Consider the following 27,322-nt stretch of genomic DNA (forward strand, 5'->3'; position numbering starts at 1 on the left):
CTGGCCTGTGTCCATGGAGTGCCGACAGCTCCTGCCAGCAGAGTGCTGGCTCAGCAAGATGATGCAACAAAAGAGATACAGGCAGACACAGGAGAACGCACAGCGAATGGACACAGAGAGCAGGCAGCAAGCAAGTTGCAAGGGGCGGGGGGAATAAATAAAAATAAATCTTAAAAAAAAAAAATCCAAGTGAAGAGCAGTCCAGGAAGGGAATAGCAAATATAAAGGTAAGATCCCAAATGATTTGAGATTTACTAGGAAAAAACTCAGGATACATATAAATTTTTCATGTTTATTTGCTTTTTTAAGTTCAAGTAGCACAAGGTTTCAAGAAGAGATGGACCTGCACCTTAGACCATTGATGGGTGAGAGAAATTAGAACTGTAAGATTCCTGTTTTCTTTGTCTATGTTAAGGATAGAATGATCTTTGGGATGGAAGTGATAGAATACTATTGCTGAGAGGGAAAAGAAGATGAATGAAAGGGTTGTAAGAGGATGCCTCACATTCTAAATGCCTTCAAGGATTCTGTTTGATGGGAGAAATGTCCCAGGGAATCCATTTTTCATCACTTAGAAATAATTGCAACCCTGTGGTAAAACGACAGTGCAGGTGTTTCTGTAATTATTTTGAGTAATCTCAATAACCAGGATTTTTTGAAACGTGAAATTGGTCATCATCCCCTTCTGCTTGTCTTAAGAAGCTGTTCCACCTGAATGTTCCTGTTCCTCTGGCTTAAATTTCTGTAGAAGGATAAAGAAGGGAAAGGTCCAGGTTATATTATGTTAGTAGAAATAGCGATTAGGTTCTAAAGGAATTTGATTTGGTGCTGGAGGAAAAAAGGGGAGCACAAGGACTCTAGGCTAGAGGAGCAGAGATGGTGAGTCTTCAAGGAACTAAATTAGAAATTGTCCTTCCACAGCACTCCTCCAAACCCCTACATTACCTTTCTCATATTTCCCTTAGTGCTCCCCACCCAATTAAAATATGGTTCCACCTGAGTGAGAAAAACTGGGGTGGAACTGTCTCTGGGTAAATGCAAGTGACAGATAAATCTGGAAAACTGGGGAATATAATTTAAAGTCACAGAAAGATAACTTGCAAGAGTGTTCTAAAGGTGTGGGATGTGATCAGATGTGGAAGTGCTCTTTTGTTCAATTCAAAATTCTAATGTAGTGTATAAATGAATTTTGTCTTCAGACATACCATAATCTACTTTCAGATTTTAAGTCATGGATATAGTGAACCAAAATACCAAATAAAATACCAAGTTTTTAGTGTTTTGGTTCTTAAACATAGCTTGGTACCTCTTATGTTCCAGCACTGTGCTAGGTGCTAAGGGCAATGAGTAAGCTGAGGTTACTGCTGTAAATTAATCTTACTGCACATTGCTGGTCATCTTTGAGGAATGGCACAAAGCAGGAGAGGTATTTAAAAGCAAGGGGTTGACAAACATGGATTTAATTTTCAAAAGGGGAAGGGGGGGCAGTTTCTCAAAACTTACATATCAGTGAGTGTCACATCAACTGTGGTAAGGCTGACAAATGGGCTGGGAAGGATTAATCAGGAACAGATCAGGTAGATTAGCAGCATTTCCCTTTCTGAAATTGTTATGAGCCTAATCAGTGGGGATAATGAGTGTATCTGGACTTCTACAGGATATTTGTCGTGGCATTGCTTGGCATCCTTTGGCTAAGATGAAGAAATACGAGCTGGAAATTAGGGGTTGGTGTCTAGTTGAATGGCCACACCCAGATAATAGCAATGACTGGATAAATGACAGTCTGGAAGAATGTTTCTAATGGTGATGCCCCTGGTTCTGTTATTGTCAGCATTAAAAAAATCAGGTATTAGAAGAAACAGAAAGTATGGCAATTTTACAGATGACAAAGTTAGGTTTTCAGTTATTGAATAAGTGAGATGACAGAATTAGATTATACTCACCTCTCCAAATGGAAAAAAGTTAAGTTGATGGGATGGAACAAATTTAATTAGGTAACATTAATGGAAATATTATGGGGATCCAAAAAAACAAGACAAAACCCAATTTCATGGGTAAAGGATAGAATAGATGAGACTTGGTTTAGCTGTTTGAGAAACAGTTTCAGGTATCACTTTTGCCAGAAAGCAAATTCAGTCTTAAGATAAATATGATTGGAACAAACTACTAGTACTAATTGTATTTTATTCTATGATGGTTAGATTATACCCCAAGTTTGCAAAACTTTTAAGAATTGGAGCACAATTGGAGCAAAGTAACCAGAGTGGTTAAGGGACTGCAAACCAGGGGGAATAAGGAAGCATTGGAAAGAATCTTGTCAAGGTGTCAAAGAGGAATTAGGCATTTTATTAGTCTCATAGTTTACATCTAGAACCAATAAGTGGAATTTACAGGAAAAATATCATGGCCTGACTTAAGGAATTTCTATTAATCAGAACAATCTTGCGAGGGGAAGATATCCTTATCACCAAAGGTGTTTCATCACAAGAGTGTAGGATTATCATTTATAACCTTTAGGGTCCCTTTCAACTTTGAGAGTCTTGAGTCCCTTTCAACTTTGAGAGTCTAGAGTTGTCTATTAACCATTTATTGCATAATGATATTGAATTAGCTTTTTTTTTTTTTTTTTTTTTGATCTAGGCTGTACTTTTTAGGAGTTGGGGAAAATGGAATAACACAGACCAATAATCTCTCCCTCTATACCAAATTACAGCCTGGAGAGGACTTCAAACATATTTACCCCATCTTAGATCTGATGTCAGAAAGCAAGAATTGTGAACAAGGGTAACTGCTTGGCTGATATATCCAAGACCAACTGGGTAAAATCATTCCCTAGAACAGGGCTTCCAATATGGTTTTAGCTGTATCTGGCAGGGAGCTCATTTAATGTTATGGATAAGGCTTTCTGTCTGTCACTTAGCAGAACATCATAGTGATCATTTGCCTATAAGCATCAAAATCAACCTTTCTCTCATTGTTGTAATAAGAAAATACAGATTAGTTGTGATGGCAATTCTATTTCAATAATACTTATTGCATTTTTGATAAGTATAGTTTCACTGTAAAACTTCCAAATTATTTTTGACCCTGGGATAATTCCTTTTGCACTCACTATACACACAATAGAAAAACTACCAAAAAGCATAAGAGTTAAATATTTCTAACAATGCCAAGCTCAGAAGAGAACTTACATAACGTTTTTTTTTCTGTTTGCTTTATATTTATATTTGTGTCACAATACACAGAGGGCATTTATAGTTCAAGATTAATGTTCTAGTTTTTCTGTGTTCAGTTTATATCATCCAAACTGCAGTTGGACCAAACAACAACAACAAAATAATCAACAGAATACTGAAAAACTCCTTGGAAACATATGCATGGATACTCAAAGCGAACCAGAAAAAATATCCTAGCATAAATATGTAACTCACCATTTTTATTTTGGCAAAACTTCAGAGAACTATTGTATAATTCAATAAAAATAATATATGTAAAGCTCTGCCAGCTAGTAGCCCAGAGTAGAGAGTTTTTATGGAAACTCTTATTATTATAATTAATATAATTAATAATATTAGCACATTAATCTGAAGTCAAACAGATCATCCATCTGATATGTAACAGTTCTGTTTTTCACTTTGTGTTCATTGAAATTAAAGTTTTCTTTTGTTCCAAAAATAGCTGGTTAATAAGTAATGAAAGCTAATAACCTAATTTTTTTGTCTGCAAGTATCATCAACTTAGTACACAAAACCAGTAGTGGTGGATTAAATGGCAAGCTCAAGGACTGCTTAATCTAACCACTGCTAATCTTCACCAAACAGCCTTGTCAGATGCAACTTGCTCATAGCAACCCTGCTCAGAAGGTAGCCTCATTTGGAAGTAAAATGTCCACTGATGTTAACAAAAGTTCTCTTGTTTAAATAGAAACAATCGTGGTGTAAAAGCAAGAATGATTTTAGATTAAAAAAAGAAATAGAACTCATGAATCCTTTAACCATGCCTCTATAGGAATAAATGTTTCTAATGTAAACACAAAGGCAATAGTCAAGGAATAAATTGCATGTTCGCAGTGCTGTATCATTATATGGTATGCCTGATAATTTTTCCTTTGTGATTTTTTTTGGCCTTTGATGATTCATTATGGGCTGTCTTGAATATAAATGTAGGCGATTGTTTAAAAAAATTGCTTCCAAGAAAATAAGCAGAATCTTTCCTTCATTAAAAGGTTTTCATCTGTTAAATATGCTCATATAATAGGGCAGATTAGATTCTAGTGTTTGGAGAAAATGAGATGGTAGAAGCTAAGATTATCACAAAATCACAGGGCAGAAGGATCATCAAGCAATCCTTTAGTTCATCTCCCCATCCCTACTTAAAACAACATCCAGGAGAGAAAACTGTTCACTCTTTTTAAAAATTTTAGCATAAACTCTATTTGAGCCTTAATTGAGATAACACTTTTTTATTTTTGTTTTTAATGAGGGTTTAACTTCTGGAGAAATTTTGATCAAGTTATTTGGGAATTATAACATAGGGTCATCAGAGCTAAAATGATTAGGGAAACACCATTTAGGTTTTGTTTTGTTTTTTTAAAGATTTATTTATTTATTTTCCTCCCCTCCCCCCCCCCCACCCTGGTTGTCTGTTCTCTGTGTCTATTTGCTGCGTCGTCTGTCTGCTTCTGTTGCTGTCAGCAGCACGGGAATCTGTGTTTCTTTTTTTGTTGCCTCATCTTGTTGTGTCAGCTCTCCGTGTGTGCGGTGCCATTCCTGGGCAGGCTGAACTTCCTTTCGCGCTGGGCGGCTCTCCTTACGGGCACACTACTTGCGAATGGGGCTCCCCTATGCGGGGGACACCCCTGCGTGGCAGTGCACACTCCTTGCGCACATCAGCACTGTGCGTGGGCCAGCTAGCTGCACATGGGTCAAGCAGGCCCAGAGTTTGAACTGCGGACCTCCCATGTGGTAGATGGACGCCCTAACCACTGGGCCAAGTCTGCCGACCCATTTAGGTTTTATATTTCAAAAGAAACTGTGACAACTGAGATTTTGGAGTGTTCGTTAAAAAATATTTGACAAATCCATTGTACAGAAAAGAGACCTGGAGGCCTAGGAGAGAGTGAAAGAATATAGATGTAAACCAAGAATTAAAAAGATGAAAAACAAAGCACGAGGAAAATGATTTAGTATTAGTTTATCTACATGAGAGAAGGTAAGGGATATTTTAGGATAGAACTGAATTAGACATTAGGAAGAATTTTTTGAAAATGGAAAGGGATGCTCAACACTGAAATGAGTTCCTGAAGTAGGTTTTACAGCTTCAATCTTTGATAATGATCTTATTAGAGTATCCAACATTTAAACTAGTTAAGGCAAAATGCAACCTGAAGATAGAAAGATGACCTTGTTAAATAAATTAAATAAAAATTACTTAAAACATCTTTTGATTCTGTGGTGGTTTGAGATTATGAATCCCCCAAAAGATAAGGATTATATTTGTAAACTGGATTGTTCTTCTGGGAGTGCTGCCCTTTGATTGTATTAGATTCAGCTGAGATGTCTTTGATTAAATTATTCTAAGATTAGGGTTTTAATTCAGTAGAGTATAACTCAGGTTAAGTCTCCGCCCCCTCGGGGGGCTGATATAAATGGGCACTCAATCAAGAAGACACAGAAGAAGATACACAGGAAGAGAGAGAGTTCCATAGACATGAGAGAGGAGAGAATTTTGATCCCATGGTTCTGGAAAGAGAGATGAGCCATTTGCCTGATAGTTTGCATCTCAGCCCAGAAAGAAACAAGCCCTATGCCAGCCTACAGCTGAGATTGGAGGACACTGGGCTTACAGAGCATTAAGAGGAAGAAGGAAGGAGAGACCAGGCAGAGACCACCTGCCATCTCCTTCAACATGGGGCAGCTGATGTGGGTGAGAAGTACCTCTTATGGTACCTTGAGTTGAACACTTTAGGGCCTTGTAAGTCTAAGTTTTTACCCCAAATATCCTTTATAAAAGCCAACAGAACTCTGGTACTTGGCATCAGCACCCCTTTGGCTGATTAAAAAGATTAAAAAAACCTCCAGATTTTTAAATTTCCATACATGAAATAAAATATGCTAATAACCTAATATGCATGGTCAAAATCGAAAATATTTCATTGGTACATCACTGACTGAGCTTATAATTATTTAGGGGTATATTCACCTCTAACCTGTACCGGCTCCAATGAAATAGATTTAAAAACTTTTTCAGGTAAGTTATAGGTCAATAATATACATATATACTTCAAAGTAATTAAAAGCATATTAACAAAAAATAATAATTGGAACTGGGCTAACTAATTATACACCCAGACCAAATAAAGATAGCTATATATGAATGTTAAAAATCCATAAGACTGAAACGGCTTTATAACCTTTTCAGTTTCCTTTGATTTTCCAGTTTCCCAATAATATACAGTGACTTCCTAAATTCCTAAGTTAGGAATTTAATACTAAATTTAATTCCTAAATTCCCACATGTCTGTGTTGCCATTCATATTAACTTTAAAAATTAGACTACAAAAATATATATATCTAAATTATCAGAGAAGGTGTCTCCACATGTCCATGGTGAAAGAAGCACCAGTTACATAACACCCATTTCCTGGATGTGAGATTTGGGTTTATAATTGTTTAGAATAAATAGCCAATGGTACTAGTGTTTTCTCTGTAGCAACCAGGGACCTTTTATCTGCTCCTCCTGATTAGAGCCTGTGTTGTTAGTAGTGGACTCTAAGTAAAGATACAAATGCAGTAGAAAGGACATCTGCCAGACCTGAGTTTTAATCTCACCTTAATTACTAGCTGGGTAAACCTGTGCATGTAACTTTTCTTCTCTGAGGATAGTGTTAGATCCACTATCATCTTTTACGCACCATTAGTTCCTTTTCCCATAGAGTAGGGAAGGCATCATGATAGCATGTATGGATATGATTATGTTTTATAAGTAAATATGGATGAGAAATGACTCTGAATAGTCTCGTGCTCCAGAAGTGGTGCTTCTAGTTCTGTATGTGTGGCTGAAAGTTGGATGATCTTAAAATGATCTCTTTGATAACATCAACATTGATTGGAAACCTTTTTTATAGCAGAATACCAATATTTAGTTTACAATAAAATATATCCATCAAATTAATGAGCCACATTGGCTGATTGCTGTCTTTTCTCCCTGTAGGTATAGATGTAGATAAAGATATATAGATATAGATACAAGCTAAAACTTTAAGCTGAAGTGCTATGTATTAGGTTACATGGAAATGCTAGATAATAATTGTGTAAATGCTGTGCTGACTTTACATTATCCGAAAGCAAGACTGAATTTCAGCAAAATCCTCCATACTCAGTTCTAAAAATCATGAATACCTGATTGTACATAGTTCTCTCTTTGAAAGGGAATACAGTATTTTTACTTAGGAGTGAATATTATTTCTCAGTGTTTCCATGTGAGAATCACTCCTCAGAATGTTTCTTTTTGGCAAAAGCTGGCAGGCTTATACAGAAATGACTATCAATGAAAACAGAAATACTGTAATAATGGGTTCTGGGATTACAGGCCTGAGAACCTGGGAATCAAGCCCAGTTCAACATTTTCAATAATGGATATTCACTTGTATCTCATGTCTATGAGGAGATGGTGGAAAGTGAGGAAATGACAGGGAATCTTATTTGGTTCTCTGCTCATTTAGTTCATCATTGCAATATGAAGTGATATAAATTCACAGTTCTCCTCTAAGGGTGTATGAGGATGTGGCCCTCTCAGGGGGAAAATGTTATATCCAAACTAGAAAGCTGCAATATTGGTCAAGTAAATATAAATGGGAATGATAAGTTCTGGGGGAAAAGTCTTAGACTGGGAAAAGCCTAGGGATGTAAGATATTGGAACTGTGACAATAAGGAAAGCTTATAGTCACATTTCATTTGAATATTTACTAGTTGGAAGGTTTTTAAGAGGATGAAATGGCTATCCTTCATATATTTAATTTATATTCTAATATTTAAAATGTTTCTTTTGAGTCTATTTTTTTCTATATTTAAAACAGAGAACAAGATGGCTAAAATCTCCTCCATTTATAATAAGTGAAAAGTCTTCATTATATGAAAATAATCCACAGTACCTATTTGAGGGTCAAGGATATTTAACTCAGAGTTAGGACATGCACACTGAAATGCTGATTCCTCTTGTTCCCTTCCACATGAGTATATAACTGATCTCAGTGTAAGAAGTCTGAGAAGACTATTTCAGTGACATTTCTCTGTAGTAATGCTCTGCATTTTAAAAATTCATTTTTAAAAGCTTCTATGCTATGCCCTAATTAAGTAGACATTGTGCAATAGACACTAGAAAATCACACAAATTGAAAAATACTACCTTATGATATATTGTCTTATTGGTAGATCTAATATAATGGAGTTTATATATCTCGGGCTATGTAATAGGATTTTTTGGAGGTACTGGGGCTGGGGATTGAACCTGGAACCTCGTATGTGGGAAGCTGGAACTCAACCGTTGAGCTACACTGGTTCCCCTATAATGGTTTTAAATAATAAAAATACTTTCATAGCATTTCCTAGATTTTGAAATGCTTACTGGTTTCCAAAATGCATTTTAATTTTGAAAGATAAAATTTCTGAATTCTTGAAGCGTTTAAATACCTAGTATACACAATGTATTTTAAATCTCCCTTTGACAGCTAACCTACCAATATTTAGTCTTTATCAGAGACTTTTGCATGTGAAATTAGGGCAGGGACTCTTTCCAATAAATTTTTTAAAACCTCAACTTTATTGGCTAAATTTAAGAGTCTTGAGATCTGTAAATGAAGGAAAATTATATAAGTGATCATGAGAAAAAAAGTACATTTCTTATTAATTAAAATAATTGTAACTCAAGATAAAATGACTGAACTTCATGGTGCTGTGTCCTGTAAATTATAGGATTTAAGTGTGGAATAATATTAGAAGGGCATTAGCTGAGTCAGTGCTTAGAGAGTTTTGAGAACCTTGGACTTTAAGTGCCACAGACATTGAGAAAAGCAGTTTGACTCATATATTACAATATGGAGAAATAATGCAAACAATATTGTTACAGGGGACAATATTGTTACAGGGGACAATTTACTAAACCTTAATATATAACTTATGTGTGGTTACTTCTCCAAACAAGCAGGCAGAACAGTAATTTTATCGATGCAAAAATTGATAAAGAAAATGAAAGGAAGACAAAAAAAGAACAAAGGACTAGAGCAAGGGAGAATCCCTCAAATTGCAAGTTCCTCCAAGGGCAGATATAAATGATCAGATTTGTTTCCTCTTCCAGTCTAACAAATGTAATTATAACCTTTCATTCTGTATTTTACAGTTAAGATTTTAAACTCTGAAAATCTCAACACACCTTTTCTCTTATTGTTGCCATGTAGTCATTTTATAGAAGAACTATTTCTCACCCTTACAAACCAGAGGGGGAGAAAGGAGAAAGGTTGATTTAAATACCCTAATACAAAATTTACTGTGGATTTAAAATCTCTGAACTAATGTTGCATTAACTACTGGTGGCTGCTTTACTGCCTTTAAAACATGCATATATAATTGGATACTGTAATGCTTTGCTGGTAAAATAAATACCACCTCACACTAAAATAAATATTCTGCATGATGAAGTTCATGCAGACATAAATTAATCATTTACCAGTTAACCAATATGCACAGGAAAGAAATAGATCACTTATTAAAGGTTGCCTCATCTATAAAATGGGGAAAATAAAATGCTGATATATTTTATAGTGGTGCTGTGAGAGAAAATGCATAAAATTATTGCAAAGCAATTTATAAACCATAAAAAGCAGTATGAACATTAAATTAATAACATTTGTACTAATTCAGATTCAACACCCTCTGCATTAAATATGTCTTTTTGCCTCTTGAAGCATACACAAAACCAAGCTGAAGCTTTTTACTTACTTTTTTTATGGTGTCTTCAGAATTCTGCAAGGCACCGCAGAAGTTCTGTTATATTAAAAACTTTTCAGTGTGCTCACACCCACCATTTCTCAGACAAAGCTCTTAGCTGTCCCTATTCCCAGTCCCATTTTTAAAGTCCCCTCCCAAAAAGAGTCCTATCTTTGACGTGTATATACATAGCTTTCAGGAAGGGAACCCAGGTTTGAATTTTTTAATTGGGGGTACGTTATTAAAGTGCTCTGTACTTCGATGTATTCTAAATTACAGATTGAAAGTAGAAAATGATGTTAATTTGCGGGGGGTGGGCAGGTGTGTGGGTCTCTGCTTACTGCATCAGTGAGCTGCGTTGTAAATATTTTGTGCTGGGAGAAGAGCAAGGCAGTCAAGCAGTGGGGTCTCAAGGCCGTCCTGCTGCCCAACTGTATGGGCTTTCAGGATAAGTCAAGCTTCTGCTTCTCAGCTCTCTTACAGAAACATGATTCAAGGGCACAAAGGAGAGCTAAGGAGCAAACAGCATACTTCCTTTCTTCTTCCTCTTCCTCTCCTTTTTGAAAACGGAATTTTATTTGGAAGACCTGCTTGTAGAAAACCTGTAATCCACTCAGCACTTTTTTTTTTAAACATTGTCAATATCCTTTTGACTCTTAATGATAAAACACATAAGACATTTCTCTACTCACTTCCTTTTATAGAGGCCATTAATATAGAAATACCTCCTCTTCCTGCACTATGAAATGATAAATGGCTGGCTGGAGATGTCTGAAATATTGCTAGATCTCTCCTATGTAGCATGTGTCACCAGTGTTAATAAATAGTGACTAATCTTTGGTCTTGAACTGCATTTATGACTTTCTTGTCACCAGGAAGTAGGTATTCTCTTTAATCAGGTTATGCTAGGAAAATAATCTTCATGTTTTCATTCATTTAACTATTTATAGGGCTTGGCATTTCCATCTGTGTCTACTTCTTTATATATCAGGATTAGCCCCAGGAGTGTTCTGACCAGGGGTCTAATTTATCGCTGTCAATTTACCATTTTGTTGATTACAGTCTCATTGTCCAATAGGAAAAGTAATGGGGGAAGGAAAATGACTGAAATGTAAACTTATCACATTTCAGAACCTATCATTTGTCAAAAGGAAAACAAGTGAAAACCTTCTGTCTCCTAAATCCAAATGGTAGTGGTGATGAGGAATCAATGTTTTCCCAAAGGAAATATAATAAGGGCAGAACACCGGAATATAAAACTAATGGAAAATAAATTAAGGCCTTGAGGGAAATGAATAAAGGTCAATATGGTGCAATTATATGTTGATTCAATTTAGCTAATACATATTGCATACCTGCTGGGTACCAGGCACTGGAGTAGGTGCTTGGATATAGCAAAGACCAACAAAAATTGCTGCCTTCATGGAGCTTACAATTTAGTGGAGGAAGACAGACAATAAATAATAAATTATATAATTTATCAGAAGATGGCAAGCATCATGGAGAGAAATACATCAGAGGAGGGAAAAAAGAGTGTGTAGGAAAGCGTTGTATACTTTAGAGTGGTCAGTAAAGGCCTTATTGAGAAGGTGGCATTTGAGCAAAGACTTGAAGGATGTGATAAAGCAAGTCATGTGGATTCCTGGGGAAAGGGTGTCCCAGGCAAAGGAAAGAGCAAGTGCAAAGTCCTTGAGGCAAGAACAAACCTGGGGTGTTGGCAGAGCTGTAAGTAGGCCAGGGTGGCTGGAGTGGAGTGAATCGTGTGGGGTGGGGAGGAATAGGAGTATGAGGTCAAGGAGGTCCAGGTGGGCTGAGCATTTACCACCTCGAGTGCCATTTTAAGTCTGGTTTTTACTATGAGTGACAAGGGCAGCCACTTGAGGGTTTTGAGCCAAGGAGCAAAATGATGCGCCTTACTCTTTATTGAAAATAGACTGTAGGGGGCAAGGGAGAAGCAGGAGCATCAGTGAAATGATTCAAAATTATAAGTCCAATGCTCCTCTGTGCGTAAGTTTAATAAGTATGAGCCTGAAATCAATGATAGACAGGAGTTCAAAATTAGATGCAAAACACTGAAACTGCAACCACACAAAGCTAAAACTGGTTGGAAAAGAGAATTCAAGAAGGCAACCATTTTCATTTCTACAGCACCAATTGGTAAATTTGAGTGCATTTTTAACTATGGTTATAAATATACAGTGATAAAAAACTACAAAGAACTTCGAATTCTTTTGCTAAGAAATAGATGAAAATTTCCTCTCATAATTGTTCTTGAGAAGAATGTATCCAGACAGAAACATTTTTAAGGCTCTTGATATGTTCTGCTAAATTGTTCTGGTCCTTAAAAGGGTCTTCTCAGTGCTTGGAATGGCTCACAACAAACTTGGTATTATAATCAATACCTATAATTTCATAGGTGAATTCCATAGGTAATTATATTTCTTTAATTACCGGTGATAGTGAACATTTTCCCATATGCTTATTAATTGTATCCTTTTTTCCTGTTAGTGAATCCTCTGTTCCTAATCTTTAGTTATTGAAGTATTAATGTATTTTTTTTTCTTGTGGGTTTGAGTCAGCTTTACACATGAAAAAAAACTTCCTCCCTTAAAATGGTCTGGCTTGTGGTAGTTAAAAGAGTGCCTATTATGGTGCGATGATCTCCTCAGGTACATTTCATTCCTTTGCTTCTCAGGATTTGGAAGTTTGGGGAAACTGAAGTAGTTAAGAAAGTGTACCACCAAGAAAAATAAAGGGAATTATAGCCTGGATTAATTTTAAGTGTATTTATTTTCAAACTTTAAACATCTGAATGATTGGAACACAAAACATAGGTCTACTATAGAGAACAAAGAATATAGAAGAATAAAAACCTGAGGAAAAAGGAATTTAACCCTCCTGGAATCATAATGATTAGGTTACAAAAGTGAGCTCCCACCATCTCCCCTGGGAAGTTTAGTCTTAGAACAAATTGGAGTTGAAAAAGTGTCAAAATTCACAGTAGTGGCACCCACTCAGCACTACTTCCCTCTCTAAAGTAGGTTACTGCATTCACCTGGGAAAGTTTCTATTGAATTATAATTAGGTATCTAATTAAAAAATGGATTATCAACTATATTAAAATATGCCAGATAAGATGTGTACATTAGTCATCTTTAATTTCAGAAATCCATCATTTCCTTTAAAAATTTTCACTGGGAAATTCCACATATAAAATGTAAGCTTCCTGTTTTTATGTTGAAATCAATTTTATTGAAGTAAGTCTAAGATTTTTGTTTGAGGTAATGGATATGATTTGAGCTTTCTATGTTAAATAGAAGTTCCCAAAGCTCATCTCATTCTTTATAGTGAGAACTAGTGGCCATGATAACAACCCAGAAGCAATCAAAGCAAATACCCCAAGAGAGTCACTGATGAGTCAACAAAATAATGATGATGAAAGTAAATGCTACCCATTATTCAGTGCTAATATGTGAAAAATACTTTATGTGTCATTTAGTTTTCCCAGCAACCCTATCTGTTAATTTTATGTCCATTATGTAGATGAAGAAACTGAGCTCAGAAACATTAGGGAAATTATTCAAGGTCACATAGCTTGAAGGTTATAAAGTTGAAATTCAAACTCAGGTCTATTTGACCTCAAAACTCATGTATAATGTTAAAACTACTTTGTTGCGTTCAAGTGGTTTTGAAATTGATAATATTCAGGTAGCATATATCAACTAATTAGAATCTAATATTATTAATAACAAGAAGACCATATTTTTTAGCTATCTGTCCAAATATCTGTTTATTTTATAAAGTAATACCATGATCCTCAGGAGACTCCCTGAACCATTACTAACAGCAGAAAAAACTGTTTAACTGTTAAAAAGTAACAGTTACTAGGTTGTAAGTTACCTTTTATTTGACTTTTCCTATTCTTCTAATTTCTGAGGAGACACAAATTAAATGATGGCCCATGATCCTTGGTACAATCCTACCTACAGACCGCTAGACTAGTCAAGTATTAAGTAGGTCACTTCATTCCTAAAGGCATCTAAAAATTGGCCACCCCAAGTAGATGACTTAGCAGATAGCTATAACCAAGTGTACTGGGATGGGCTTACTGAATTGCTTATAGTAATCAGTCCTGATACAAGCTGGTGATTTGGAGTTCCTTTTCAAATCAACAACAACAACAACAACAACGTAATTAAACTAAAAATGTTTGAACACCTATTGTGTATCAGATACTGTGCTCATTATATACAATTATTTCTCTTTTGCCTTGGTACTCTTGACATTTTGGGCCAGATGATTCTTTGTTGTGGGTTCTCCTGTGTGTTATAGGATATATAGCAGCACCTCTGGCCTCTTCTCACTAGATACCAGTAGCAACACCTCTGCCTCCAGTTATGGCAGCCAAAATATCTTAAGACATTGTTGAATATCTCTTGGGGCGGGTGGTGGTGGGGTAGGCAGAGATTACCCTCATTGAAAACCCCCAAAACTTGATGAGGTAGGTATTATTAGTCTAATTTCTCTGATGAGGAAACTGTGGCTTGGAGAGGTTTAAGTAAAATGACTAAGGACTCATAGTTAGTAAATGACAGAGCTGGAGTGCACTTAGACGCTTATCACGATGTTATGCTGTGGTTGAAATTCAGATGTGAAGATTTGCCCTTCTTTCCTGTCCTCTGCATTCTTATATCTTATCATGGAAAGGAGGGGGCACTGAGAGGGTAAAGGAGGTGCACATGAGGTATTGCACAGACTTTTATTGTACCATGGTCTTTTATTTGACAGATTAATTCCATTTTAATTGGAATTCTGGAAATTAATGAAAAAATATTACAAGTGTTAGATGGTCTATTCTCAGGGTTCTTGAATCTGTCTGATTTAATTCTAACCAATTAGCATGCCATTATGGAGGAATATTATGTTGAGAATCAATACTACACTAAACACTCATATTTTATTCAGTATTAAAAATTTATACAAATGGTAATACAAGTGCTTTATTCTTGCTCTCTCTAAATGAGAAGAAATGCTTCCTTAGGGCAATCCCAGCTACAAAGAAGATGATATCTGCTTAGCAAACTCTTGGTATTATGCTTTACATAGATCATTGCTTAAATGAATCATTAAGATTTAATTGAATGAAATTTGTTTATTTTATTATAAGGTGTATAAGTTTTCCAGGGTATCAAAATATTTTCCTTGTTATACCTATAATATAATCCCTTGTTAAGATGATAACAAAAGTATACTATTGCCCAATACTGTTAAAAAGAACCAAATAATTGCCATACTTTCCTTGATTTCAGTGTATTATTTTTCTTCACCTCTGTCACCCATTTGAATACTTTACCTTTTTTTCTGTGTGTTAAATTTTTTTTTTTTTCGGTTAGGTTCAATTTGATTCAGATATACTCTTAGACTAGAGTTTGAAAATAAATGTACCAAAATTGTGCATTTTATTTCTTCCTTGCAAGGGGAAACTAAACATTTACTAAGTATCTGCTAATGAACATATAAAAGCCACCTAGAGGTAGGTGGCTGTTAGGTATGTCTGTTATGTATGATTTCAAAAGTGGATTTCAAATCTACATACCAAATTGTGCCTTTGCTTGCCTTTTCTGGCATCTCGCCTTACTGTGCTGTTTGATTTTGGACTGTTGGCTAACTGTTTGGACCCTGCAGATCTTCCTCTGGCCCCTCCCTCTATATAGTCTATTTCTCTGTTTCTTCTACCCTTCTAAAGTCAGTGTCTTTTCAAGTTTCCTGGAGTAGCACTGAAAGATTTCCATAGTTTGAATTTAATGAAGACATAACTTTAATTACTCATGTACTTCAGTTCTCAACTTTTCAGTCAAATACTTGAAAACTATACCAAAAAAAAAAAATACCATTTAAAATGTCCCTAAGTTTGTGAATTATTATATTCTATTCCACATTACTAGAATTAGAAAAGTTTTGTTTCATATTTTTGTGATCTTCCAACTGGATTGGTAAGATCAATCAATAAATATGCCCCTACCTTGAAAAAGCTACTCTCTCATAATTCTAAAGGCATGTTAGAAGTTAAGAACGATCATGCAGAATCAAAGTAAAAAAAAAAAAAATCACAGAATAAATTAGCAGAAAAATCAGACATTGGAGATATGTTCAGCATAGTAATCACCATTACAAATTGGAAGATTTAAACTAAAAAAGTAACATTTAATGGGTTGACTTTTCTAAAATATTGATTGGATTTCATTAATAAGTGTCTTTATGCATATGGCTATTCTGAAAGTTCCTTTAAAATTGAAAGACTTATGCTTTAATGAGAGGTATTGTTATATGAGCATATTTGAATCTGGTTTATGAAAAAATAGGACTTGAGAATTTAAAACGTGTGTATAAAATGCAAATGGATTTAATTAACTGAAAACCCATAAGACAGAACTTCTTCAAATAAGCAATTACTTTGGGGACTAATAGTGTAAATAGGATCCTGATTCATTAGCACAAATACCCATATGAGAGAAGGATGGGCAAATTTTATTCTTTAAGTTATTTATGCACACATGGTAATACCTCATTAATTTGGGCCTTCAATAAATTTAAAATCTTTTGATAATTTGCTCATGAGCTGTACTGATGTTTACCTTTGATTTGCAAATCCTTTATAGCTAGATAATATATATTTTAAACATTTATTTTCAAACTTACGTACACTTTTTAGACAGAGAATAAACAATTTTCAAGGAACCTCAGCTACTTCATGAACCCCTACATATATTCAATCTATATGCTAATAACAAAATGTTCATATGATTTATTATGCCAGGTCTCCTTAAGGATTTCTACATCTTAATGCTTTGTTGCAGTTACTATATGAAGTTTAAAATAATAAAAGCCACATTTGTTTAAAAGTTACCTATAATTCAGCCATCCCGCAAATTCAGATATGGTCACCCCCCCTGATTCACTACGATAAATGAAATTTCAAAAACGTACATATAGAGGGAGTTTTTCTTTGAAATTTGCATTGGGACATATGAACAGAATAAAATAAAATGAAGAACAAAAGTAAAAATCTTGATTTTATGGGTAGAAAAAGTAGAGTCACCTGTCCATTTCAAATCATTGTATGTCCTTTAGGCATAATGCCATTGTAGAAGAACTCAATAATATGGCCTTTCTTTAAAAGCAGATTTCATTCACTTGGGGTGACTTCATTTCTAATCACTTGCAAAGTGATAATTTTTTCCAATTAAAGACAGTCAGTGCCCAGGACAAAAGGGACAGATGCTCCAAATCAGGGCATTTGGGAAGAAGAGAATTGCGGAAATGCCACTGCATAGCAAGCTGGCCATTTCTAAATCTTCTTTTGTATGTGGCCATGACTTTTCAGAATCCAAGTATCAATTTTTTGGACAAAATTCTACTCATTGATTTTTTTTTCTATCTGGTTGCATCACCGTTTTGTGAGTGCATTGTTTCGCCACGTGTGGGGGCCTTCGCCTCTCTGTACCATGCAGGTCTGGGATGCCTCTTTTCTTTTTTCTTAAAACCAGGAGGTCCTGGGGATTGAACCCGGGTCCTCCATATGGTAAATAAGAACTCAGTTGCTTGAGCCACAGCTGCTTCCCTTACTCATTGATTTTCTGAAAAGAGGACTTTATTCTAATATTTATTTTAAGAACTTCTTCCTTTACTTTTTATTTCCTCCTCCACCCCACACCCTGTTTCTTTTGCTGTGTCCATTTGCTGTGTGATCTTCTGTGTCTGTTTCTTTTTGTCTTTTCTTGTTCTCTCATCTAGTCTTCACCAGGATTAATCCCAGGGACCTCTGATGTGGGGGAGAGGTTCCCTGTCACCTGTGCCACCTTAGTTCCTGGGTTCTGCTGTATTTGCCTAGATTCTCCCCTGCGTCTCTCTTTTGTTGCGCCATCATCTTGCTGTGTCACTCGCGGTGTAGGCCTGGCTCACTGTGCGGGCTCACCTTTACCAGGAGGGCATGGGGGTCAAATCTGGGTCTTCCCATATGGTAGATGGAAGCCCAATCACTAGAGCCACATCTCCTTCCCCTCACTGATTTATAAAGCATGTATAAATTAGGTAGAAAGGTTATATTATTTTTATGATCAAAACTGAGATTGAGGTCAAAGGGACTGGAAATTCTAAACCAAATGAAACATACTAAACTAGAATTTATAAAAACCACAATTGAACTCAAATGGAATATTTCCATTTTTAAAATGAAACCTTCTGAAGACAAATCTGAATATCACTCATAAGTCATGCCATCCTCATACCAGAAGCAGTCCCATTTATTTGGTAAATATTGTGAGGAAAGTATTATAAAGAGAGGAAGGTCAATTCTATTACCCAAATTAGAATTTACTTACCATAGTAAGGGGGAATATAAACTTCAATTCCATTTTCATAACTTAATCAAGAACTCTTGATGTAAAGAGGCCTCTTTTCTGTACTCTTGATGGTTCTAAAACCTGGGAAGGAGATACAAAGATGGGATATTGCATCGTCAAGAAGAAAACTGCTCAAACAATAGTAATTTTTTATGTCAATGGTTATTTCTTGTCAGAAGAAGGGATATCCCACTATACGCAATTTACAAATCTCCCAGCTGTCCACAGGAATTTGAGGAAGAAATATTGAAATGACTACTGCTTTTTGAGGCAGGACACCTGGGTCAAATCATACTGTGCTTGTCTTAGTGAACTTTAAGTCTTTAACTTCACTGAGGCTTAGTGGGAGTAAGTAATAATACTAGCTATTCAATGGGACTGTTCTGTTTTTACTTAAATGATTTGAGGTGGTTCTCCCCAGAATTTTTTTTAATGAAATATGAATGAAAATAAAATGGGGTTGAGAGGGAAAAAGGAGGAACTATATGTATTACCCATGTTGGTCAACACAGTTAAAGCAACTGGAGTTATAATTTGGATTTGAATGATTTGATAATTTAGATAAAAATGAAACAATTTCTTGTTTAATTCCTGTTTTACAAAGATGAAACACATCACTTCCTTGAAAGAAACCAAGTATTTTCTCCTCCTGATAAGAAATTCAAAGAAAATTTTAATGTAAAATATGATATGGGGACATTGAGATACAATGGACTATTTTATTTAACAAGAGTAATACTGATTACCTACTGTGAAAACTCAAGGATGAACAGTACTTTTGCTTGGAGGTAGAAATTATTGCTGTAATAGTGATCTTTCAGATATTATTCCTTTAGACTAGGGTTCTTAATCTTTTTTGTTCCACAGACCCCTTTGCCAGTCAGGTGAAAACCACACACCGCTTACTAAGTCCACACTATACTGTGTGTTATTTAATACATAGATCATACCTACACCAACATGTCCCCACAAAAATAATGTTTTTTTAAAAATTTCAATTCACACTCACAGAACCCTTGTTAAGAACGCCTGTGCTAGACAAACTCCTTTCAATTTTCCTTTTCTGGTATCTCTTCTTCTGCCTATCCTTGAATGTGGGCCTTCCCAAGGTTTTCTTCTTGGCATCAACTTCAGTAACTCTCATAGCTTGGAGTACATCTTTAATGGTGTTTTCTAGGCTAGATCCTCATTCCCATTATCTTAGTTTGCCACAGTCTGCTGATGCAAAGTACCAGAAATGTGTTGGCTTTTATAAAGGGAATTTTTGGGGTAAAAGCTTAAAGTTCCAAGGCCACAAGGCATTAGCAGAGATGCTTTCTGGGTCCTGCCACATGGCGAAGCAAGATGGCAGATGATCTCTGTTGAGATCATCCAGGATTTACTGTCTCCTGGAGCTCAGCTGTAGGCAACCAGGCATAAGGCATGTGTGATGGTTAGGCTATTGTGTCTACTTGGCCAGGTAATTGTGCCCAGTTGTTTGGTCAAGCAAGCACTGGGCTAATTGTAATACAAGGGCATTTATGGACTTTAGTCACCATTGACTTTACTGCAGTGGTAAATCATAGATAGCTGGTTATAATTATGTCAGTCAGGATGATTGCCATCAGCAGTGAGTGACGCTTAACCCAAGCAGTTGAATCACCTAAAAGGGGAAGTGATTCCAGCATTGAGAGAGAATTTCCCAACTCGTCTTTGGGCAGCCAACATCTCCCAGAACTCATCAAGAATCTTCATTGGACTTTCATCGGAGCTCCTGGTTTTAGTCTGCCTGCGGAGCCTGGACTTGTGCATCCCACTGCTGCATGAGAGACTCTGATAAATCTCTTACTCTTGACACATATCCTTTGTTGGTTCTGTTTCCCTAGAGGACCCTGACTAATACAGCATGTCTCTTCCAGGCCTCATTTCTCAGTCTCTTGGGCTTTCTCTGCCTTTCTGCAGCTGTAGGTGAATCCAGAACCCTCTCTCACATGGCAGGATTAAATATGGCAGCTTCCTTTCTCTCTGTGTCTCCATTTATATAAGATCTAGTAAAAGGGCGGAGACTTAACCTGAGTCATACCTCACTGATGTAGCCCAGTCAAAAGTGTCTCAGACCCACAGGAATGGATTAGTTCAAAAACATAATCTTTCTCTTTGGGATTTTATACAAGTACTTCAAGTTGTCATATCCACCTTCTCTTGCATTTGCTTTTCTTTCTCTATAGCCTACATAAAATCAATGGCATCATCACTCTTCCTGGCTGGAGAATTTAGCATTGTCTTTATTCTCCTCCTTTATCACTGTACTTCCCTCCAACACACATATCCAAATAATTATGTCCACTTTGTGCACAGAATGCTCTATTTCCACCTTTATATGTCCAAGGCCATTGTCATATGTTTTAGACTGCTTCCATAACAGGCAAAACTGAAGTGATGCATAAATTGTTTTCCCTCAATTACATTCCAAATATAGACCCCCCAAAACATGAAACAAAAATTTTTCAAATTGGAATAGTATCAGTTACAAATGCACTTTTGTAATTATAAGAGTAAAAACATTGCACAATGAAATAAGAAATGCCATCTGATTTCAATTTAACACAAAGGGGAGAAATACATTCCAGTTAATAATGACAAATAAAACTGTCAATGTGATCCATTTATAGCCCTTCAGAGAATGCCACAAATCCACATAATGTTCTGAGAAGCTAGTTATTTTGTATTTTTTCTCTCAAAGAAAGAAGGTATAGAAGTCCCTGATGGATCCCTATCCAAGGAAACTAAGGCTAGTTGGAATAGTTTGCATTAGTCAAGGTTCTTGGTGCAGGCCCCCTGAAAGGGGAGAATGAGCACTTTAGGAGTTTTTCTTAAATAGTGCACAACAAAAATTATAGCAAGCCATAAAATCTTAATTATAAACATCCAAAGTGCTAGTCATTTTTGAACATTTTATTATGGGATATTTCAGGATCAGGTACAAGGGCACATGCCAAAAACAAAGCGGGAGAAATATAATCTCTGCATTCCTTATTACAATACTCAAGAATCCTTCTTGTAAGAAATGGTTTGCTATTAAACACATATACATATATTCATATAAATATAAAATATGACCCACTGCATGGCATAACTGATCATTTTTTTCTCATTTGCATTGGCTGCTAAAAAACTGAGAACAAAATTTGTTATTTTCTAGCAAGAGTGTTGATTTTCATGGCATAAATTTTGAGCACGAATCTCTCTCTTGGCTCCATCTTATGTTCTTATCCTTATTTCTTCTTTTGACTCATTTTTTTCTTACCTATTTAAAATATACTTTATATTTCTGCATAGTATATGTTTATTAGCTTTTCTCTGTAAGCCTTAAATCCTTCCAAGTGTATAAATAAAATATATAACACTTATAGATAGCCTTTTTTTTCCTTTGGAGGTTTGCAAAAATTTCCCAAGGTAACATATAATTTATTACCATAAAAGTAGGAAGACTAAGACACTGGTATTCATAATGATTGCATTCTTTTTATGATATTTAACTCAATATTCCAATTTTAGTGAATATAATTGGAATATTAATAATTTTCCATTTATTTCTTAGTAATTATACATACACATTTAAAGCTTAGATTCTTAGCCTAAGGTGCTTGGTCTCTCTCAAGTTATAGGCAAAATTTTGTTCATGTAAATTTTTATTAGCGAGGAATTTCATAATTTTAACCAATTCTGATATTTGACTCAAATGATTAAAAATTACTGCTTTCCACTTTAATAAGCTCAAAAGACCAGCTCTCAGTCTTTAGCCATTAAACCAACTGATAAAATATATGTTGAGTACCTACTAAATGCATGGCATTGTAATTGGTACTAGGAAAACAGTAGGTAGTATATAGACTTGGTCTGTGACCTTAGAATTCTTGTAGTGAAGGTAGGGATAGATCAAAAAGGGTGAATTAATCAGATGGTAATGCACTTTAACGAATAAAACACAGGGAAGTAATAAAAAGTGAGTGAGATTGGGTGGTCAGGGAATACCTCTCTGAGAAGGTGATGTCTAAGTGATACCAGCAAAAGCTGAGGGAAAAAGCATTCCAGGCAGAGGGAACAGTTAATGCAAATACCTCAAAGGAGAAATAGGCTGTTTATAATCCATAGTGCTTCTAGAACATTGACTGGCAAATCTCCAAACTCACATTTTCAGTACTTCAGTCTAGAAATATCAGACTAATCATCTTTGCATGTGTTAGATTTCCTTTCTTTTATTTTTTAAAAACTATAATTTTATTTTATTTATTTAATTTTGTTTTTCTTTTTTTTTAAGTTAGATTTCCTAATATGAGGACAAGGTATCCTCAGAAAAAGAATACAATGCATTTTATTGTAAATTCAATTCATTTAATAAATATGTGAATCTACTGTATTTAAGGCATGTGGGACATGCCAGAAAGTACTTAAACAGACCAAATAAAATAAAACTGCTATTTTTATAAATATACCTTAAACCAATCCAATATTGTTCAGTAAATAGTTCTTTGAGCCAAGCAAATTTTAGGACCCATTAATGAAAATTGAGGTTAAAAATTCTTAGAAATAAGAACATTGTACTTGATGGCTTAAAAAACTCCCTGTATAGGCCTGGCTGTATAAACCAATAAATGTAAGATATGCCTAAAGATCTTCAGTACCTCCCACATTAATAAATGTTTTCCTGAATTAAATTATGAGTATAATAAAGAAATAATATAATGATAAGATGACACAGAAGTCAGAGAATTCTAGGTGATGTTTATGTTATACCAGATCCCACGCTGAGAACTCTGTATACATTGTATACCGTATGCCTCTGTGTAATTTTCACCATAACTCTGTGAGGTTGGGACTAATATTAGTTCTGTTTTATATATGGGGTGGACACTGATCTTTAGAGAAGTCAAGTCAGGATTGCAGAGCTAGTTAGAAGAGCCATTAGTCTGAACCCTGAGCCTCCATGATACCATCTCCAACTTTATCTGGGCGCTCCATTACCCACCTGAAGGAAGCTTGGTTGTTTTGTGAATTATCTTTGATAAACTCATTTCACTTTGCTGTTTAAAAGGCTTCAGAAACAACATTCTGAGTGATTAGTGAGAGCTTATCATGTGCAAATTAATATAAAGTTGAGCCCAAACAAAGCAAGTCAGATGGCACATCTGCTGTTAAGAGTAACATGTACAATTTTTAAAAAGTTTGCTTAAACTTGGGATCAGAGTAAATTATTTTGATTATTCAAAAGATTTCCTCTGTCTGGAGAAATAATGGAAGATTGAATGTACTTATTTTGAAATTCTCAGTGATAAGTACAAACATTATTTTGCTAACTTGTTTCTGCCCTGTTTTTGATAATAAAATTTCACTTTGGAGAAGGGGATATTTTTAGACTTGTTGAAATCTAGATGTCAAAAAATCATTTTCCTCTACCTTCACTCCCCAAAACCATTCTTTCAGGCTGCTAGGAGACTAATCTGCCTTCAAAAAAAAGGGCGTAGTAGGAACAGCAGCAGCTGTGTTGGTACTAGTTATCATTAGTTGAATATTAACACTGTACAACACACCGTGCCAAGTACTGTACAACTTCATTTTATCCTCACAACAACACTGTTAGGGGCCTCTATTATTCTCAGTTTACTACTCAGGAGACAGAGGCTCATGGATGTTGCCAACACATCAAAGGCCTCCCACTTCATAAATGGAGGAGCTTGTACCAGTCCTGTGCTCCCTACGACTTCCCCATACCGCCTCCCTTTGTTTGATCATGCTCTCTTCCCTAACTGACTCATCTCTGAGGACAGTCTCATTTTCTAACATAGGCAGTCTAAACCCTTTAGAATTGAAAACTTTCCATGACTTGGACTTTTTAAAAACTTGTACAAGCTAATTTCTCAGAACTTCATCCTAAATAACCTCAGGATTAAGTGAACCTGAGGGAACCTGCCTCCTCTTAAAGCCTCAGCTATCTGGCACCTCAACATTTTCCAAAGCTTCCCCCTCTATCACCCTACCACCAGCAAAGTTCTGCTCTTAAAGGTCCATACCAAATTCTACTTTTCCAAGATCCAGCATAGAGTGAGCCCATCCAGCTCACCTAGCCAGAGTAAGCGGCCTAGAATGCCTGCTTATGCTCTCTTCCACCGGAGATAATACTGGCATCCAAAGTTGCTTCTGCAGCCCAGAATTCATGAAAAAGTATGAGAGTATGGTGGAATGTACCACTGGGTTCCAGAACTTTTACCAGTGTCTCAAAACTTACCCACTCAACTCCCCACAGTTCTGGAAACTAATGACATTAAATGCTAATGCTCACTAAGTAGGGTTGCCCAATTTAGCAAATAAAAATATTGTATGGGACGTTCTTATACTAAAATATGATCTGTTGTGTACTTGAAATTTAAATTTAATTGAATTTATTTTATTGGCAACCTTGACCCTGAATGTTTTGTGGCTATTAATCTTATCTCTCAACTGTACAAAACATCCTGAGGGCAGGGCACTTTAGTATTTCCCCTCAGAAAGTAAAATAACACTGAACTCTTATTGATACTGATTCGTTTTTGTGGTACAAGACAAGCATTTTAGGACATTCTTTTTTTTGGGGCCAATATCAAACCTAGGTGCTATTTCATGATTAAGCAATGGATATACACACACATATGTTTATATATATGACTTTTGCAAGAAGGAAACAAATGCTTATCATATCTGGTAGACCAAGTCTGATAATGTCTAGGTTCAAACACACTGGTTCCTCTTCAGATATATTAGCATTAAAACAATCCTCTTATGAGGAATTGGGAAAACATACCGAAATTATTATAGGATCTCAAAGTGATATCTTCAGACCATTTTCTTGAGAAAACTTACTAAAGGTGTTTGTTAAAAATGCAGTTGTATGGGTCCAATCTCAAACCTATTAATTTAGAACTATGCAAAATGTCTTCAAGCAATTTGAGCTTTTGAAAAACCTTCCAGATAATTTTTATGCCATCTGAAGTTTAAGAACTGCTTGTTTATGGGATGTAATACTCTAATGAAGATTGCTCTCTAAGTTAGAGAAGAAAAGTTACCATTTTAGTCCTTAAGATAAGTAATCAATGTTTTGGTGTTCAAAATATCAGTCATCTTTTAAATGTATCTTGAATCTGTCACACTCTCTTTGGAGCTTTCAAGCATTTAAAGAGAGTTGGTAAAGTAATGATAGGTATTAAATGGCTTCCTTCTAGACCATTTTAAATGGTAAATGAGTTGCTTAAGTTTATAGGGGCCATCTGAAATTAAAAACTAGACACTCCATAGTAGGATATTCTGCTATATTCTAATGCTGCTACCATGGATTCGTCTGGACAACCTAAGGTTGTTAAGAATGTCACAAAGCAAGCTTCATCATCCAAAGCTCTCTACCCTTGTTGAACTGGTTGGCTTTTTAAAAAAGATTTATTATATATTTATTTATTTCTCCCCCCTCATTGTTTGCATGTCTTTTTTTTAAGGAGACACGGGAGACTGAACCCAGGGCTCCTATGTGGGAGCGAGGCGTCTGACCGCTTGAGCCAATTCTGCTCCCTGGTTGACTCTTGATGGAATGAATGCTGGGCTGAAAGTCAGGGAACTTAAGTTCTCTACCTCGTGTTCTATACTTTTCTGGGCTTCCATTTCTTCATCAATAAAACAATGGTTTGGATCATTAATCTCTGTAAAGTATTTTCTACCCTCAAATTTCTAGTGTTTTGATATTCAGTTTTGTGCTGTAAAATATGGGAGTTGAACTATATCCATTTGTCCTGTGTGTCTGAGGGCAGCCCATAGTCCCCATTACAATACTTGGATCTCCATTCATAATTCAGGCTCCCTCTTTCTAAGCAATCGAAGATTGATGATGCTTCATTTAGGTTATCCCATGGAAGGGACAATATACTGGCCGTTCACACATGTCCTTAATAAAGAAATAATTATTCATTCAACATATATCTATTGATCACCAAATATATACTAGTCATCACTGTACTAGGCTCTGGGATTACATTGATGAAAAATAGTCAGATTAAAAAGAACACTAGCCCTACACAACTCATATTCTGATGGGAGAAGTGGGGAACAGTGGGGAAGATGATAAAAACAGCCACCACATGTAAACTAAGAGAAATAAAATAATCACAGTTTGTAATCAATTCTCTCAGGATCTCTAAGGACTGGGGTAGAGAATAACAGAAGGGTAGTCAGGTAAAAACCCTTAGAGGAGGTGAAATTTACTGAGATCTACAGGAAGAAAAGATTAACAAGGGAGAGGGAGTGGAGGAAGGGGCAGTGCAGGCGAGAGCATATTCTGGAATCCTGTAGGAAGAATAGTTTATGGACTTGACTACCAAAATCTTGGAACAGTTTCTTCCATCTCTGAAAGATAATTTAATCCAACACTAGAGAAAGGAAACTATAGGCCAAGAGGGTTTAAAGTACTTATCTGAGGTCACATGGCCAGTTAGTTTATGGGAGAACTCTTCCATGTTTCAGTCCAGAATATGAACTCTTCTTAGTCAGTGATCCCAATATAGCAGGAAGTGCTGGCCACGCCGTGGTTCAAATCCTGGTTCTTTTACTCAGTGTTCATCTTTGAGCATGACACCTTCTTTGAGCCTCACTTTCCTTTTGTGTGAAATACAGAAGATATCTGCCACATCAGATTGTTACAGGGATTTAGTGAGATTACGGACACAGTGCATTGTACATAATAGCTTCCTGACAAATGCAAACTGCTTTTATTCTTTACTGAATGCACTTTCATCCAAACCAAGTTGTTGGAAAGTCAGCAAAGGTGGGCACAAGTTAATATACTTGGGTTAAAAATGAATAGTGTAGAGGGGGAGTTCTGAAATACTGGGTTGGGGCCTCCATAGCGGCTTTCCAGCTGAGAGATCTAAGTGGAGGAA

General features: G+C 35.9%; 2 long non-coding RNA genes across 2 annotated transcripts in view; both read left to right on the plus strand.

Annotated features, from left to right (window-relative positions):
- Positions 1–26,086, plus strand: LOC105744458 (uncharacterized). Its single transcript, XR_001117528.3, has 2 exons — positions 1–227; positions 25,889–26,086. It is a non-coding gene; the product is annotated as an uncharacterized lncRNA (long non-coding RNA).
- LOC131278740 (uncharacterized) overlaps positions 1–27,322 on the plus strand; it is a 70,019-nt gene that overhangs the window by 31,961 nt on the left and 10,736 nt on the right. The gene's annotated exons all lie outside the window — the stretch shown is intronic.

Source organism: Dasypus novemcinctus, chromosome 6 (genome assembly GCF_030445035.2).
Source record: "Dasypus novemcinctus isolate mDasNov1 chromosome 6, mDasNov1.1.hap2, whole genome shotgun sequence".
Taxonomy (NCBI): domain Eukaryota; kingdom Metazoa; phylum Chordata; class Mammalia; order Cingulata; family Dasypodidae; genus Dasypus; species Dasypus novemcinctus.